This window comes from Pleurodeles waltl, chromosome 7 (assembly GCF_031143425.1).
Source record: "Pleurodeles waltl isolate 20211129_DDA chromosome 7, aPleWal1.hap1.20221129, whole genome shotgun sequence".
NCBI classification, from domain to species: Eukaryota; Metazoa; Chordata; class Amphibia; order Caudata; family Salamandridae; genus Pleurodeles; species Pleurodeles waltl.
Genome location: NC_090446.1, coordinates 354992038 through 355008651, shown reverse-complemented (window position 1 = coordinate 355008651; position 16614 = coordinate 354992038).

Below are 16614 nucleotides of genomic sequence, written 5' to 3'. Positions count from 1 at the left end.
AATCCCATGCATCCTGGGGGCTCCACCATAGACCCCCAGTACTGCCAAACCAGTTCCCTGAGGCTTGCACTGCAGCTACAGCTGCTGCCACCTCACAGACAGGGTTCTGCCCTCTTTGGGTCTGAGCAGCTCAGTCCCAGGAAGGCAGAACAAAGCATTTCCTTTGGGAGGAGGATGTTACACCCTCTCCCTTTGGAAATAGGTGTTACAGGCTGGGGAGGGGTAGCCTCCCAGGGTCTCTGGAAATGCTGTAAAGCACACAGATGGCGCCCTCCTTGCATAAGCCAGTCTACACCAGTTTAGGGACCCCCAGTCCCTGCTATGGTGCAAAACTGGACAAAGGAAAGGGGTGGTGCCCAGAGCTCCTCCAGTGTGTCCCTGGTGTTAACCATCTTGTTTTCCAAGGTGTGGGGACACTCTGGAGAGCTCTGAGTGGCCAGTGCCATCAGATGATGTCAGAGACCCCTCCTGATAGGTGCATGTCTGGTTAGGTAGCCAATCCCCCTCTCAGGGCTATTTAGGGTCTGTCTGTGGGTCCCTCTTCAGATTTGGCTAGCAAGTTTCCACCAGGAATCCCCTGCAACTCCTGCTTCATCCTCTGGCCGTCAGATCAACCGCAGACTGCTCCAGGAACTGCTGTAACTGCAACAAAGTATCCAAGAAGGCTACTGTGACTCTGCAACTTCAGCTCCAGACAGCAACTGCAACAGTTTCCAAGATGTGCACGCTCTGAGGGCTCCCTGTTTTCACCCTGCGCCAGAAGGACCGAAGAAATCTCCCATGGAGTGATGGAGTCACCTCCCTGCTCCAGCAGGGACCTTCTAGGATGAGGACCAGTTCTCTGGGACTCCACTCCTGGCGACGAGCGTGCTCCCTGGAACACAGGTGGTGGACTCATTCGATACAGACTGTCCTTAGGTCCAGTTGTCCAAATTTGGCAGATGTAAGAGCTTGCCTTCCCCGTTTTTCGACAGTACCCCTGTGCACCGCGTCATCCCTACCTCCTGAGGCCTCTGTACACTATTTTCAAGAATCCTTCCTGCACAGCCTGGCCCAAGTCCCCAGCACTCTATCCTTCGACGCTCAACTCACTGAGTTGTTCTCCCGCAGCGTGGGACCTTCTTTTGTAGTGCTGCAGCAACCGCAATTCGCACCTTCTTTGTCCCCGTGTCCTGGGACTCCCGTTTGTGCTGCCTGGTCATCTGTGGTTCCCTCCAGTGTTTTGAGCCCCCTCTGGCTCCTCAGTCCGAGATGAGGCCCTCAGGTCCCTCCTGGGTCCAGCAGCGCCATTTTGACGCAATCCCCGACATTGCTTGAACCAAAGCTTGTTGGACGAATCCAGCACCGCAACTCGCCTGCATCCAGCATCTCAACGTGGAACATCCATTACATCAAGCAGGAACCCGCAGCCATCTTCTTTGGTGCTCTTCTGCAGACTTCTTCCAACTGGAGTATCCTCTTTTACACCATCTTCTAGGTTAGCAGGGGCTCCTGTCCTTCCTGGAATCTTCTGTGACTTCTGGACTTGGCCTCCTCTCTTTACAGGTCTTCAGGTCCAGGAATCCACCATTTGTTGCTTGCAAACTTGCTTGGTTCTTGAAATAACTCTAATCACAACTTGTAGTTTGTCCTGAGGAAACTTGCAGTACTTTACTCCTACTTTCCTGGTCTCCGGGGTGGGTATTTTCTCACCTTTGTGGTTTTCTTACACTCCCAGCGCCCCTCTACACACTACACTTGCCTAGGGGGAAATTTGTGATTCACATTCCACTTTCTTAGTATATGGTTTGTGTTGCCCCTAGCCATATTTCTTCCTATTGCATACTATGGTATTTTCTATTGTTTACACTATTCTGTGACTATTTACTTACCTGATTTTGGTCTTTAGGGTATATATTGTGTATAATACTTACCTCCAGAAGGAGTATTGCCTTTAAGGTATTTTTGGCCTTGTGCTACTAAAATGAAGTACCTTTATTTTTGGTAACACTGAGTATTGTCTTTTATTGTGTTTAAGTACTGTGTAACTATAGTGGTATTGCAGGAGATTTGCATGTCTCCTAGTTCAGCCTAATCTGTTCTGCTACAGCTACCTCTAGTCATCCTAAGCTGCTAGAACACTGTCTACATGTCACAAATAAGGGATAACTGGATCTGGTATAAGGTGTAAGTACCTAGGTACCCACTACAAACCAGGCCAGCCTCCTACACCTCCCTGGCGGTTGGTGTGGTACACTGGCTGTCTATGAGAGTTATCACCGCCATTGTCATAATTTGGTGGTAGTTATCGCCAGCCTGTTGGTGGAATTACTGCCACTTTATCACTCACCGCCAGGGTCATAATGAGGGTCGTAGTGCTGACGTAGGCAAAGAACAGCTAAATAGAGAAAATAAAACAAGACCGCAAATGTGGCAACTGTTAAAATAATATAATGAAGCTAAAATAAAACATATATAGGTTAAAGTGCACTGCGGGAGGCCTAGGTTGCTAAAATAATGTATATAAAACTATGGCTATAATGGCTACACAACAGACCGTTCTAAAGAACAGCATTCATCAGGTTGCAAGACTCTTTCTATGGCACCTGTCAATGTGAGCAAGTATAGATGAAAACAGAAATTAGGGGATGCACCTTGGAATGGGGAGGTACTGATTTATTAGTAGACATCTTGGCTTTCTGAGTTTTTGGTCCTGCGTAGATTCTCTAATGCAGTCCTGGCCCTGGATAATCCAAAAAATTAATGGCGCAAGGCCATCATTGTCCCATTCTTTAAAAAGGGGAATGTTGGTGATACTGCTTATTATGTTGCCTTTAGATCAATAAGCCAAGCTGCACATCAAAGTATTTCTAAACTATATCCAGGAGTGGATTACTGCTTAGAACATTAAGATAGATGTATCAGCAGGTTTGATGGGGCTAGTAATTGACCTACTGTTGTGTCTGGTGCAAGAGAAACATGTTTTTTAATGCAGGGTCCACTCTATCTGGGACCCTTGATTTTTGGAAGACATTTGATTAAACAGATCAACCAGTTTACATGGCCTTGTCTAGGTAGATCTAGTCTGAAAACCTATGTTATGTTGAGTTATGTGTATTTGCATAGCACACAACTCACCCGACAGGGTATCTGGGTGCTGAAGCAGGCGATGTATGGGCCCAGCCAGGGCTGGGACTAGGTGAAGAGCTAGGTTTTCAGTTTCTGGCAGAATTTAAGAACTGAGGAGGAGGGTCTGATGAGCAGGATGTGCAGTTCCGGCCTTAAGGAGCAAGGTAGGAAAAGGCACGACCACTGGGTCTCGTTCTGTGTATTGTGGGGGAGCGTGAGTGTGATTAGGAGGCTGTTTGAGCTGAGGTGTCTGGTAGGTTTGTGGAAGTTTATATGATTGTTGAGGCATGGGGGGCCAATGTTGTGTAAGGCTTTGCATGTGTGCATGAGGAGTTTGAAGAGTGCTTGTTTGTGGATTGGGAGCCAGTGGAGCTCTTTGAGGAGCAGGGGCATGTGAGTGTGGGGTGGGAGGTTGAAGGTGAGCCTGGCTGCTGAGTTTTGTATCGACTGGAGTCTTCTAGTCAGTTGACTGTTGATCTTAGTATATAGTTTGTTGTTATAGTCCATCTTGTTCCTGATGAGGACTTTGGGTGGTGGTTCTGCGAGTGTTGCTGGGGTGATATTTGGAAATCTTACTGAGCATCTTGACTGTGTAGAAGCAGGAGACAGAGACTGCATTCACTTGTCCAGTCATGGTGAGGTGGTTGTCGATTTTATCCTGCTGATTTTGGCTTGAGTTCCTGGTAAGGCTGTAAGATCAAGTTAGGCTGGCCACCAAGTGGAGTACCAGCATAAGGAGTCTTTGCTGAAGAATAATACTTCTGTCTTGTTTGTGTTGTGCTTGAGGCAGTTTTCATCCATCTAGCAACTTCGGTCTGCAGGTGGAGAAATTGGCTTGGGTGTTTGGAGTTCTGCCAGAGATGGAGAGTATTAGCTGGATATCATCAGCCTAGTATGTAATGTTGTTTTAGTGAGTGCAGATAATGCTGGCGAGTGGGGTCATGAAGCAGTTGAAAAGAGTGCGGCTGAGTGAGACTCCTTGTGGAACTCTGCAGATGAGGTTGACGGCGTCTAAGGCTGAAGCCTTTCTCTCTGGCTAGAGGTGAATGCTCTGTTTGGGAAGTTATGCAGCTTCTTTAATTACCTCTGGTCTCATTGTAGTCTTTGCTGTCTCTCAATTTTTGTCTAGTGCCTCAGAGCAAATGGGAAGGTGTTTTAAGAAAGGTTAGTTGTAGCATGTTGTTTGAAAGTATTATTTTATTATACACTTTCTGTATGTGTTGTTTATATCCTTGTTTGGTTGATGATCCTAGCTGTGATAGAAGTACAAATGTTATTGTTTTGTTTTTTACTGTATTTTGTTTTTGTACAGTATATTGTAATTATATAAATAAACTGTAATGTAGAATTAGGGTGTCTATTGCTCATGGGTTCAAATCATACACAATGACAGTACTAATGTCTAGAAACCCTATTTATGGACTTCTGACCTTCTCTGCCACCAAGATATATTTACAGTTTAGCAGGCTGGAGCCACATGAAATGAGGGTTCACTGACTCACTGTTTGATTTGAGTGAGCCAGATAAACAGGGAACATATACAATGCCCTGATCTACTAACAATAACTTCAAGCTCTGTTACAACCCCTCCAGTGTGCAATGTCACCCCTGTAATAGAAATTAGTAGTCCCTGCTGTACCTCTGTCACACTGTACACCCCCTGTGTGCAGTGGTATGCTCCAATTGGTTGGAGGGGTTGTCAGCCTAGGTTCAGACTGGGACACTCAGAATCCTTAGGTGTGGCATACTGGTACTGCACTGTTGATGGCGAGTGAGTGGTACAGTGGCTTATATTCATAGGATACAAATGCATTTATATTTGAACTAGGAGTTAGAGTTGTCAGACACGTTCATGTGATCTATTCCATTTTTACAGCAGCCCTTTATTGGGTGGTGTGGGGAATCACCTAGGGTGATTCTGCATTGCACGAGATCTCACCTCTAAACCACAGTGTCAGTGAGCGCATGGGATGGGGCCATGGGACACCACTTGAAAAGACCACCACAATTGGGGAAAGGTCTCTAAATAACAATGGTATTTATAATTAGCACTTACATCCAAGTCTTTTTAGTTTGGCTGGGGCATGCCAGTGAATTAAAGGACAGCACAAGTAAAGGGAGGAAAGAGGCCACTCTAGAGTGCATCAGTTGTCTCTCCTGTTGTGCCTCTACATTTTGCTCTTTGAGATTTGCAATTTCTGAGCACATTGTGTATCACAAGCTGCAACTACATACGGAAGACGACTGGAAAATTGTATACACTATGATTATCCATTGCAAATAATAACATCCCCAGCACCAGGCACCCTGCGCTACAGATAAAATGTTAGTGTATCTTTTAAACAATTTGAGTACAGTTGTATAACTTTCCAAATACGTTGAATGATACGCACAAGCTCAAAACACCTCCAGTGTGCCTTCACATTTCTGCCTAGAAGAGAAAGACTGATTTGTTTTTTGTATAGAACAGCTTGTTTTGTCATCTTTCCTGTCCTTCTAACCCAGAGGTCTTCAAACTTTTATCCAAAATGTTTTGAAGTCAGACCCTCCCTCCAAAAGTTTATGGAAAGACTTGGTGGAGAGGGATGATCCCCAGGGGGTAGGGCCTTGGGTACTTTTTCAGTTGCCTCTAATCCACACTAAACATGAGACATATAAAGGAGCAAATACATAAAAACTGACATAGGCAAAAAAACACTACTCCCATTAATTGGGTTCTTGTGAGCCCTCTCATTCTGGACCCCAATGCAACTGCATCTTCTCAACTAATCACAGCTGCAGCCCTGAATAGAAGGCTACCCCCATCTCTTTCACCCCTTCCCTAGAAACTATGGCCATCACTCCAGTATTTGCAGCAGCAATTCCCTCAGCCCTAATGATCTTTCCATGCCTCTATTGTACAGTAAGAAAGTCATAATTGTGATGCTTGCTTGTGACTAAGGCATGGGTGACTGTCCTGTGGCAGTCTGTTGGGATCCATTTGAAAATTTTGCAGAGTTTGTGGAGGGTGTGCCAACATGAGGAGGTGACTGAGTTTACCTGTCGGGTCGTAGTTAGGGAAGAGTCAAGGGTGATGCCTAGGTTGGGGGCATGCTCAGTTGGTGAAGGCAGGGTGCTGAGAGATGTGGGCCACCTAGAGTCGTCCCATGCTGTGGTGCGTTTCCGAAAATGATGAGCTCTGTCTTGTCGGAGTTGAACTTGAGGCAGCTTTCTCTCATCCAGGTGACGACTGCTTCCATTCCCGAGTTGAAGTTCCTTTTGGCCGTGTCCGGGTCTTTGGTGAGGGAAATGATGAGTGTGTGTCATCAGCATATGACACGATGTCCATTCCGTAGCTTCTGACAATGGCTGCGAGTTGGGTCATGTATATGTTGAAAAGAGTTGGACTCAGAGGGGATCCTTGGGGAACTCCGCAGCTGACTCCTATGGGTTTAGATGTGTAGGGAGGGAGCCTGACCCTCTGAGTCCTTCCAGAGAGGAAGGAGTAGATCCATTTCAGGACTGTTCCGCGGATTCCTACATCGTGGAGTCTGGTGCATAGTGTGCTGTGGGAGACCGTATTGAAGGCCACCGAGAGGTCAAGGAGCATGCTAGCGCAGGTGTATTAATAATATTATTAATGAGTGTTCATGTGTTCTGAATAAGGGGTTTGTGTAGAAAATATAATAACGTAGAAAAATAATGCATGCATTTGAAAATGTGATTATGAAGAGTGGCCGCTAATGTTCAGTGTACTCATTAGTAGATTAATAATGAGAAATGTTGAATATATGTTTGACTAATGTAGTAATATGTCATATTAAGGGTTATGCATTATGCTCTAGCCTTATTAGTTGTAGGCCTTAACTTAGCGAATGTCTTGGCCTACTTGCCAGGCCTCATGTCAAAGCTGTATTTCTTAACGTTTAATAAATGCCTATCCTAGAAATTTAAACTGTGATTTTCATTTCGCATTGTTTAAATGTGCTCATAACTAAAGGTTCTCATGAGAACCGTTTACTAGAAGATGCAGCTCTTGCTAATGTAACATTTTGTGTGTAATGTGTGTGAGACTGACTTTCTCAGGAGAAGAACAATGGAGATACTGACTGGAGTAGAAGCTGCAACAATATTGTTACCTGACAAGCCGGATGATGAGGACATTGCAGGACAAACCAACAAACGACATGTGAATGGAGTAATGGTAGAATTTGTGGATTTGGAGTTTTAGTTTTATTGGACAAAGTATGAACGTGCGATTAATTGACCAACGGGGATATGGGAAGTAGTTCTACTAGTTTTAATTTAATAGAACTGCACCAAGAGGGGATAGCTCATTGTTGCCCATTTTGCGTCCTGACAAGAGATGTGCTTAACTTTAATGCTTAAAGACTTTGCGTTTTCTGAACTTTGATGATGAATCCTGATGCCTTGCTGATGGACGCAGACTGACTCTGCTTGCTGATCCACACTGAGAATAGGTATTATGAATTAGACTGTTGATTATTATGCATATTTGCTTTTCTTTTCTAGGTACCAACTGCACTGTTTTGGTACAGCCATAGTTAGATGTTTTTCCAAATTTATGTTACTAAATTGTTTAGCAAGAAGCCCCACTTCTGATGCTAATCTGATTATTGTTAAGGATCCTCACTAAAGAAATTTTGCTAATAGGGAAAATGTTTGATGAATTTCTCTGCTGAAATCGAATGTATGTAATCACTTTGACGCAGCTGATTTTGTTAATAATTTGCACTGTAACCTTAGAATGTGTCGTAGTTCAAGCTTTGATTAGATTATGGGGGTCATTCTGACCCTGGCGGTCATGGACCGCCAGGGCCAACGACCGCGGAAGCACCGCCAACAGGCTGGCGGTGCATCCGGGGGCATTCTGACCGCGGCAGTAAAGCCGCGGTCAGAAAAGGGAATCCAGCGGTTTCCCCAGGGAATCCCCCACGGTGGCGCTGCAAGCAGCGCCGCCATGGGGATTCCGACCCCCTTCCCGCCATCCTGTTTCTGGCGGTTTTCACCGCCAGAAACAGGATGGAGGGAACGGGTGTCGTGGGGCCCCTGGGGGGCCCTGCAGTGCCCATGCCACTGGCATGGGCACTGCAGGGGCCCCCTAACAGGGCCCCATTAAGATTTTCAGTGTCTGCTTGGCAGACACTGAAAATCGCGACGGGTGCAACTGCACCCGTCGCACACCAGCAACTCCGCCGGCTCCATTCGGAGCCGGCATCCTCGTTGCTGGGGCTTTCCCGCTGGGCGGGCGGCCTTTTGGCGGTCGCCCGCCAGCCCAGCGGGAAAGTCAGAATGACCGCCGCGGTCTTTTGACCGCGGTACGGTCTTTTGACCGCGGTACGGTCTTCTGGCGGTTCCCGCCAGGCGGGCGGCTTCCACCGCCCGCGGGGGTCAGAATGACCCCCTATGTTTCTTCCGCCGCTTTGGACAGCCAGCATTGTTCCTGTATGTGTTTCATTTGATTTTGAGATTAATCTACATGACCTTAGCATTGTTAATACAGGGAAATAAATATTCTAACTTTTACTAAAAGGTGTGGTTATTCATGACTGAAAAGTCATGGTGAGTGACAATTACTGACTCCATTGATTATTGATGTTTTTGATAGTCGTTGATTATTGATATTGTGTATTGATTATTGATTACTGACCTGCATGTAGTGGAGCTATGGTAAGAACATCTTAATTGCGAGTTAAAAGGTTCATCGACCTATTCGCATCCCCTTGTAAGTTTCAGACGTGGTAACAGAGATGGTAGCAGACTGATGGTTAGTCTTCTTAAGAGCTTATCATAGATGTCCAGTACAGATGGTAAGAGAGGTAATGGTTAGTCTCCTAAAGAGCTTCTCATAGATGCCCGGTACAGGGTAACAGGTGTTAGTAAAGAGAGGTGAAGGTTTGTCCCATTAAGAGACCATGATAGGTTCAGCGATAGTAATAGAGGTGAAGGTTCATTATTATTGAGATTTGGATTTTATTTTTCAATGATGCAAATTGGAGAGAAAATGATGTTCGCTTAAGCCCAGAAATGACTTTCCCAGAATCATGGATCCAGGTAATGGTTGTTTGAGTATGTTTTTGACGTTCTAATGACAGTGTGAATGAAGTAGGTTGCGCTAGCACAGCTTTTGCAAATTGCAGGTGAATTGTGAGGTTTGTGAGGGTTTAGGCAGTTTGCGTACTCCAAATGAAGTTGTAGAGGAGTGTGCATACTCCGCAGTGTGAGAGTAGGGAAGTGGTTGAACTTCATATGTGTGTGGCGCTGTGTGCTCAAAAAATATCCATGTGGTTGTTGATGTACGGACCATGCATGGACTAAGATTCATAGTATATTGATAAGCATATGAGACGCTTTGTTTTATGTTGTAATCTATCTGGTTTAGCATGTTAATTGGGCGTGGTCAACAAGTCAGAGTGTGAGTCAAAGTGAGTGAAAGAAAATTTCTACTGAGATTTGGCGAGTCCTATGTGCACCAGGACAGACCCTATGATCAGTTGAGAGTAAAATTTGCGGGTCGAATTTTGCTTGCAAATCTGGGAGACCAAGAAAGAAGGAGTAGCTGTAAGTGCGGGAAGAGCCGTCAGGGAAAAATCCGTTAGGTTTCTGAAGTGATTGCGATACCTTTCCTGTAGTAAACCAGCAGATTTGGTTATGGGGTTTTGATTAGTGCTCACAATTTTTTCATTCGTTTGTGTGAATCAGAGTTTCGGAGGACAAGCTGCAAGACTTTGTCAGCCACAGTACGTGTGTGTGTGAGACGTCATTGGAGCCGTGCTGGGATTGGTCTGTTAGTGAGAAGGGATGCGCACGGATTGGCAGCCATCCGTGAGAGGCAACTGGTTGAGAAAGTACGTGAAAGGAATTTTGGGATTAAAAGTCACTTCCTGATTTGATTTGAATAACAAAAGGTCAATAAGATGACATTTTTCAAAGCTTTAAAGAGTGCTTTAAGTTGAGATACGTATATTACAACAAGTATAGGCAAGGCTACACCGCCAGAAGATACACCAGCATACATTGTAATGGAAGAGAAGGGTATTGCGCCATGCCTTTGGCTAAAGCAATGGTGCAAATTGACAGAGAAGGATGGGAACGTAGGGTTTCCTACATATGGGAGGTTCAATTTGAGGGCTTTAGAGCATTTAAGGGTGGTGCTATATGAATCAGAGCCCCTTCCAAGACCAGCACAGTTCGAGGCACTAGCGATTTGGGAACTGGTAGCCAGACAGCAACAGCAATAGAAGTCAGAGAGGAGGATGAGAAAGGCAGAAAAGAATTTAGCAGAGGATAGGTGGGACAGTGATCAGATAGTTTGGAGGGTGGAGACTTTGCACGGAATTAAGTTGTTTCTGGCAATTACGCAGGACAATGAGAAGGAAGGAAGGAAAGCTACTAGAAAGTCCATCCGAAAGTATGAAGGCTAGAAAGTCTTCAACAGTAGAGGAGGAATGAGAAGATAATTATTTTATTACGCAGTTATTGAGAAATCGCCCACCACCATATACAGTACATGAGAGTGGTCCATGTACCAGTGCTGATCGGACAGCCCTGACACAGGTTAATGGGACAATGAGTCTAATAGACGTAAATACTAGCCTGAGACAGAATACGCCTACTACTCCTGTAGTGCAAAAACAGGTGCAACTGCCACAGGTTCAGAGAATTTGTCCTGATGTGCCCATTATGGAAATGACTTCAAACTTAATGGTGCCTACGGAACAGGTTTTCCCGAGACCGATGTTGGTTCAGACTGAACCAACTCCACTTGTACTGCCCCAAATGCAGCCGCAGGTAATGTCAAGATTCACTCCAGTAACATGGACACAGTCAGATATGACTCCAATGATGAATCAGAATATGGGAGTTACTCTTCCACAGAGCGTAAGTGCCAGACCAACCCCAGATGCTATATCACTACCTATTACTGTTGCTCCAGCTATACCTTTCTTTGCACAGAAGAAAACGACTGTAGGTGAACAGGGAGCAATGTCCCAGAGTATAATCAGGGGAGGACATAATGAAGATGCTCGAATAGTCTATCCTGTGGGACAGACATTTTACGGATCAAGATCATTCTTAGACCTTAGTCCATTTTTAGCAATTCCAGATACTATGGCAGGGTCAAACGTTAGCCAGAGTTTGATATTGTTGACACCGCAGACCCCGAATGCAGTTGCACAACAGGTGCCACCAGTCCAAGCAAGTAACATTTCGCTGCAAAGATTGACAGCTCAGCAGTTGATTGAATGGTTAGAAAAGCTGAATACCCCGCAGAGTGTTCCTAAAGGAGAGGAGTGTTTGAATTCTGCTAGGCTAAGCATGGATGTGAGTGAACTAATTGAGGGAACTATGGGGGTGAACAGGTTAGAATCCTACACAGAGGCAGAGTTGAGATATTTATGCCTGAAAATTACGAGGGAAGTGAGCAATGTGCATCAGAAATTAGCAGACTTGGCAGACTTGGCAGAGAAGCACAGCATAAAAATAGAGAAAACAAAGCATTTGAGAAGGAGTTACAGATTAGATTTTGAGGCTAAAGATTTTGAACACATGAGATCTGCCGGAATGAAGGCACACCTTAGGGAATTGCTCCAAAGTGCCCAGAGCAGGGGAGCATTAGACAAGTGGGAAGGCAGATGGGTAAAGAAGAGAGACAAAAGAAAAAGGGATTCTGTGGAGCTGACTACAAATGAGCAGCAGGATAAAGACCAAGTGAAAGTTTTACCAAAAGGAGTGATTCCAGGGGGAAATTTTGTTCATGTCCCTTGGAGTAGAGGTGACATTCTATTGTTTACAAATGATTATCCAAAATTGAGAGAGAAGCCAGTAGAGTGGTATCAGCACACAGACAGATTTGTGAAACTTGTGAAGTGTCTGTGGGAAGACTTGAACACCTTACTAGAAATAGTGGTTCCAGCTTATCTGTGGATTGAGTGTAAAAGGAGTGTAGATCGGCCAACAAGTGGATCGGCCAACAAGTGAACAGGAGAGAGACAAGAATACAGGTGCACCACATCCTGAGGTAATGAAATATTAATATAGGGTGAATTAATTTTTGAAAACGAGAATTTCGCCCAAGAATATTGATTCACAGAGGATTGACAGGACAGCTCAGGAACCAAAGGAGTCGATACATGCGTATTATGAGAGATTGTTGCAGGTGTTCAAGCATTACAGTGGCACAGAAACAATTGAGTCAAAAGACATGTTCCATTTTGTGTTCAGATTTGTGGAAGGATTGAGACCTGAAATTGGCCAGATGATTAAGAGTCATTTGATTTGTTGGCAAGCAAAGCCAATTAATGAGGTGTTGCAGTATGTAAAATACTGTAGCGATGAGACTGAGTTGAACCAGAAAAAGTTAAAAGGGAAGGTGATGGTGATGCAGAGTAAAGCAGCTCAAACAGGAGTGCAAGGGAATTTTCTGCAGCAGCTACCGCAGAAGCAGCAGGGAAATATGATGTTTCAGCCTCAAATGAGAAGTAGAGGTTGTGGAGGACATATAACTCGTGGTCTCAACTTAGGTACTGTAGGGGTTCAGAATGATGTGCAAGGAATGAAGAAGTTATTGCCATGTTACGTTTGCAGAGCCGTTGGACATTGGAAATGGGAGTGTCCAATGATGGTGCAGGAAGGTGTCGTTCAGCAGAATAATGACCTCATCTCATTCCAGAACATCAAAGGGCTGAGAGTGAGAGGTCCTAATCCAAATTTTTAGAATAATGTGAATCAGATATCAGAATTTCCAGCCCATGCAGCAGGTGACAATGCTATGTGTACAAATGACTCAGTTGCAGCCAATGCAACAGCAGGTTTCCATGGTACCTAGGCAGCAAATTCAAATACCTCAAGCCCCAATGAAACAGCAAAAGATGATGCTTTCTCAAAAGGCCACAGGTCAGAGTCTCAACCAAAGTAATAACACAGTGCCCTAATTCCTGTTACACAGTGAGAATGGAATAAATGATGATTGAATGAGCGACAGTTCAGATGAGGAGCTGTGTGTGTTTGCAACTTCCTTAGAAGTAGATCAAAGAGGTCCCTATGTGAATGGAAAGGTTATGGGTCACAGAGTTTCATTCTTGGTTGACACAGGAGCTACACGCTCTACAGTGAGAAGTGCAGAAGTTCCCAATTTGCCCTTTTCAGGTAGAACAGTTCAGATTGTAGCAGTGGCGAATCAGTATTTGACAAACCTGATTACAGAGCCGGTTCAGGTTAAAATTGGCAACTTTCAGGGATTGCTCAAATTAGTACTCTGCGATTCAAGTTCGGTATCCCTATTGGGAAGAGACTTGCTGTGTAAAACTAAATGTTCAATTACTTGTTCAAATGACGGAATTGAGATTCAGACGAATAGTGATGATGAAGATGACCAAGCCCACGAGGTAGAGTGTGAGACTACAAATGAGGAGTATCCTCTGACTGAATTTTTCCTGATGTTTACAGTGAAAGAGCTTCATCCTAATTTGCAGAGAACGGTAAAGGAGAAAGTGTGGGATCTGAAAGGAAAAGAAGTAGGTCTGATAAAGGGAGTGGAGCCAGTTAAAGTCACTGTGAAGCCGAATGCAGTTTTTCGTCAACTTCCGCAGTAGCACATGCCGCAAGATGTCCTTATGGAGGTTGCCCAAATAATTGCAGTGTTGCGCAGCGGCACGCAGCACTAGCCAAATGTTCGACTCGGGACGCGGCGCGCGGCGTGCCACACCCATACCCTTTCCTATCTTTGTTGAGGCCCCAAATTGGGCAGGGGCCTCGCTTCTGCATTGGCGCAGCGCACCCCTGTTAGTTCTTGCCTCTCCCCACTCTCTCTTTTCTTCCTCACTTACCTTCTGTTTCTTTTTCCTTCTTTTCTGTCGTCCTCGTTTTCTTCCTAACTTATGCCTTTGTTTCCTACCCATGATTCCCTTCTCCTTCCCAGCATGCCTTCCTTTTCCCTGCATGCCTTGGAACCTTATTTAGTATGGTGCTTTTTCTATAGAATTCTATGATATGATTCCAATCCAGTATGGCGACTTTTACTTCACGTCTGTCACTTCCTGTTCTTTGGGTATATAAGGTGTGTGATTCCTCTTCTCTTTCCGCTGCAACACTTCCTTTGGGTGATGATCTTCGCTCCTGTTCTTCTGCATCAGGTATTGATTTTCTGATCCTGTTCCAGTTTTTTCCTGGTCATTTTTGCCTTTTTGTTCTGATTTATTTTTACCTTTTGTTTTTTGTTTCAGGAGTTCCGTTTTGAGTTTATTTTTTCCCTTTTGGGGTTTTTTATCCTCGGGGACTCCTTCTGGTGGGCACGGACTGCCTTTGGCGTTCCCTCCGTCAGCAGCACCGTGACTACCAGAAACGGTCGCCCCTATCTGGGCCAAGGCAGAACCTACAAGAACAAGAACCTCGCCACACTTCCAGTGGGCCACAGACACAGACTACGAGTAGATCGTGACATGCAGACTTTGTAAAGCAGGGGGTTTTGAAGGAAGTATTGAGCACCCCATGTAATTCACCGATAATGGGTTTGCAAAAGCCCTGTGGGAAAGTTCGAATTTTTCAGGATTAGAGAAAGATAAATGAGATTGTGGTCAACTGTTGTCCCGTGGTGCCAAATCCAGCTGTGATAATGTTTCAGATTACATGTGATGCTGAGTGGTTCACTGTCATGGATTTGTCGCAAGCCTTCTTTTCTGTACCTCTTCATGAGGATAGCCAATTTCTCTTTTGTTTCAAATTTTTGGATCAAGTTTATTGCTGGTACAGAATTCCTCAAGGGTTTTCAGGGTCACCTTCCACATTCAATCAGATCTTGAAGAAGAATTTGGAGTAGTTGGAATTGCCTTTCCAACCAACCTTGGTGGAGTACCTTGATGCTTGCTGATTGCATCAAAAACAAGGGGCGAGTGCAAGTATGATACAATTGCCCTGTTGAACCACTTGGGAAAGAATGGTCACAAAGTGTCTCCACTTAAATTGCAGTACTGTCAAAAAGTTTTGAAATACTTGGGTCACCAGATTGAGAAGGGTTCAAGAAAGATATCCAGAGAAAGGATTACAGCCATATTGCAGATAAATCCCCCGATCACACAGAGAGATGTCAGGATGTTTTTAGGGATGTTAGGCTATTGTCGCCAATGGATTCCAAATTTATCAGTCATTTCGAGACCAATGCAGAAGCTGACTCATAAGGAAGTCACTGATCCTATAGTGTTATTCCAGGCTGGAACGAAAGCGTTCACTGAACTGAGAGAGAGTCTGTGCAAGGCAACAGCGTTGGGTATGCCTGATTACACGAAACATTTCATATTGTTTGTCATGAGCGTGATGCATGTTCTTTGTCTACCTTGAAACAGGTCCATGGAGGTGTAAATCGCCCTGTAGCATATTTTTCAGCTACTTTGGACCCAGTTGCAGCAGCCTTACCAGGTTGTTTGCATGCAGTTGCAGCAGCTGATCAAAGCCTTACACAGTGTGAGGGCACTGTGATGGGACATCCCCTGACTGTGATGGTCCCTCACTCTATTGAGATCTTCCTTACTAGGACGAAAACCCAATATTTGACTGGTGCGAGGTTGACCGGATATGAAGCGAGTATTCTAAGGTCACCAAATGTGTCATTGAAAAGATGTACAGTGCTGAACCTGGCAACCTTACTTCCAAATGAAAATGTTGAAATTGAGCAAGTGGAAGATGTTGAACATGATTCTCTTGAAATAACTGATTTGTGCACAAAACCGATACCTGACATTAGAGACACCCAATTGGAAGAAAATGATCAAATTATCTTTGTTGATGGTTCTTGTCTGAGAGACAAGGCAGGGACACTGAGAGCAGGATATGCCAGGAGCACAAAGACGGGTATTTTGGAAGCTTCTTTGCTTCGAGGAGTGTATTCTGCCCAAGTATCAGAACTGGTAGCCCTTAGTAGAGCATGCCATGTGTCTGCTCAACTGAAAGTTACAGTCTATACGGATAGCCAGTATGGATTTGGAATAGTCCATGATTTTGGCCAGTTGTGGTCACAGAGAGGTTTCATGACCTCTTCTGGTTCACCAGTGAGAAATGGAGAGAGAATTAAAGAATTGTTACATGCTATTCAAATGCCTGAAAAGATTGCTGTGGTGAAATGCAGTGCAAATCTGAAGTAGCAGGACTTTGTATCACTGGGAAATGGATATGCGGATCAAGTTGCAAGGTTTTGCGCATTGAACTGTATATCATTCAAAGACAAGTGGGAACTGTTACCTGAAGAAGATAAAACCTGTACAAGCTATGCATTGAAAGTAATTAACACCAAGGAGGAATTCAAAATGTTGCAAAATAATGCTGACAGGGAGGAAAAACGTTCATGGAGCAAAATGGAATATGTGCAAAGACAAGATGAATTGTGGGTTTCAGAAGAGGGTCAATTGGTTTTGCCAAATAGTCTGTTGTCTCAAATGGCGAGGTACTATCATGGTCAAGCACATATTGGGAGGGATGCGATGATTTGATTGTTCAAACATGAACAAGAAACAA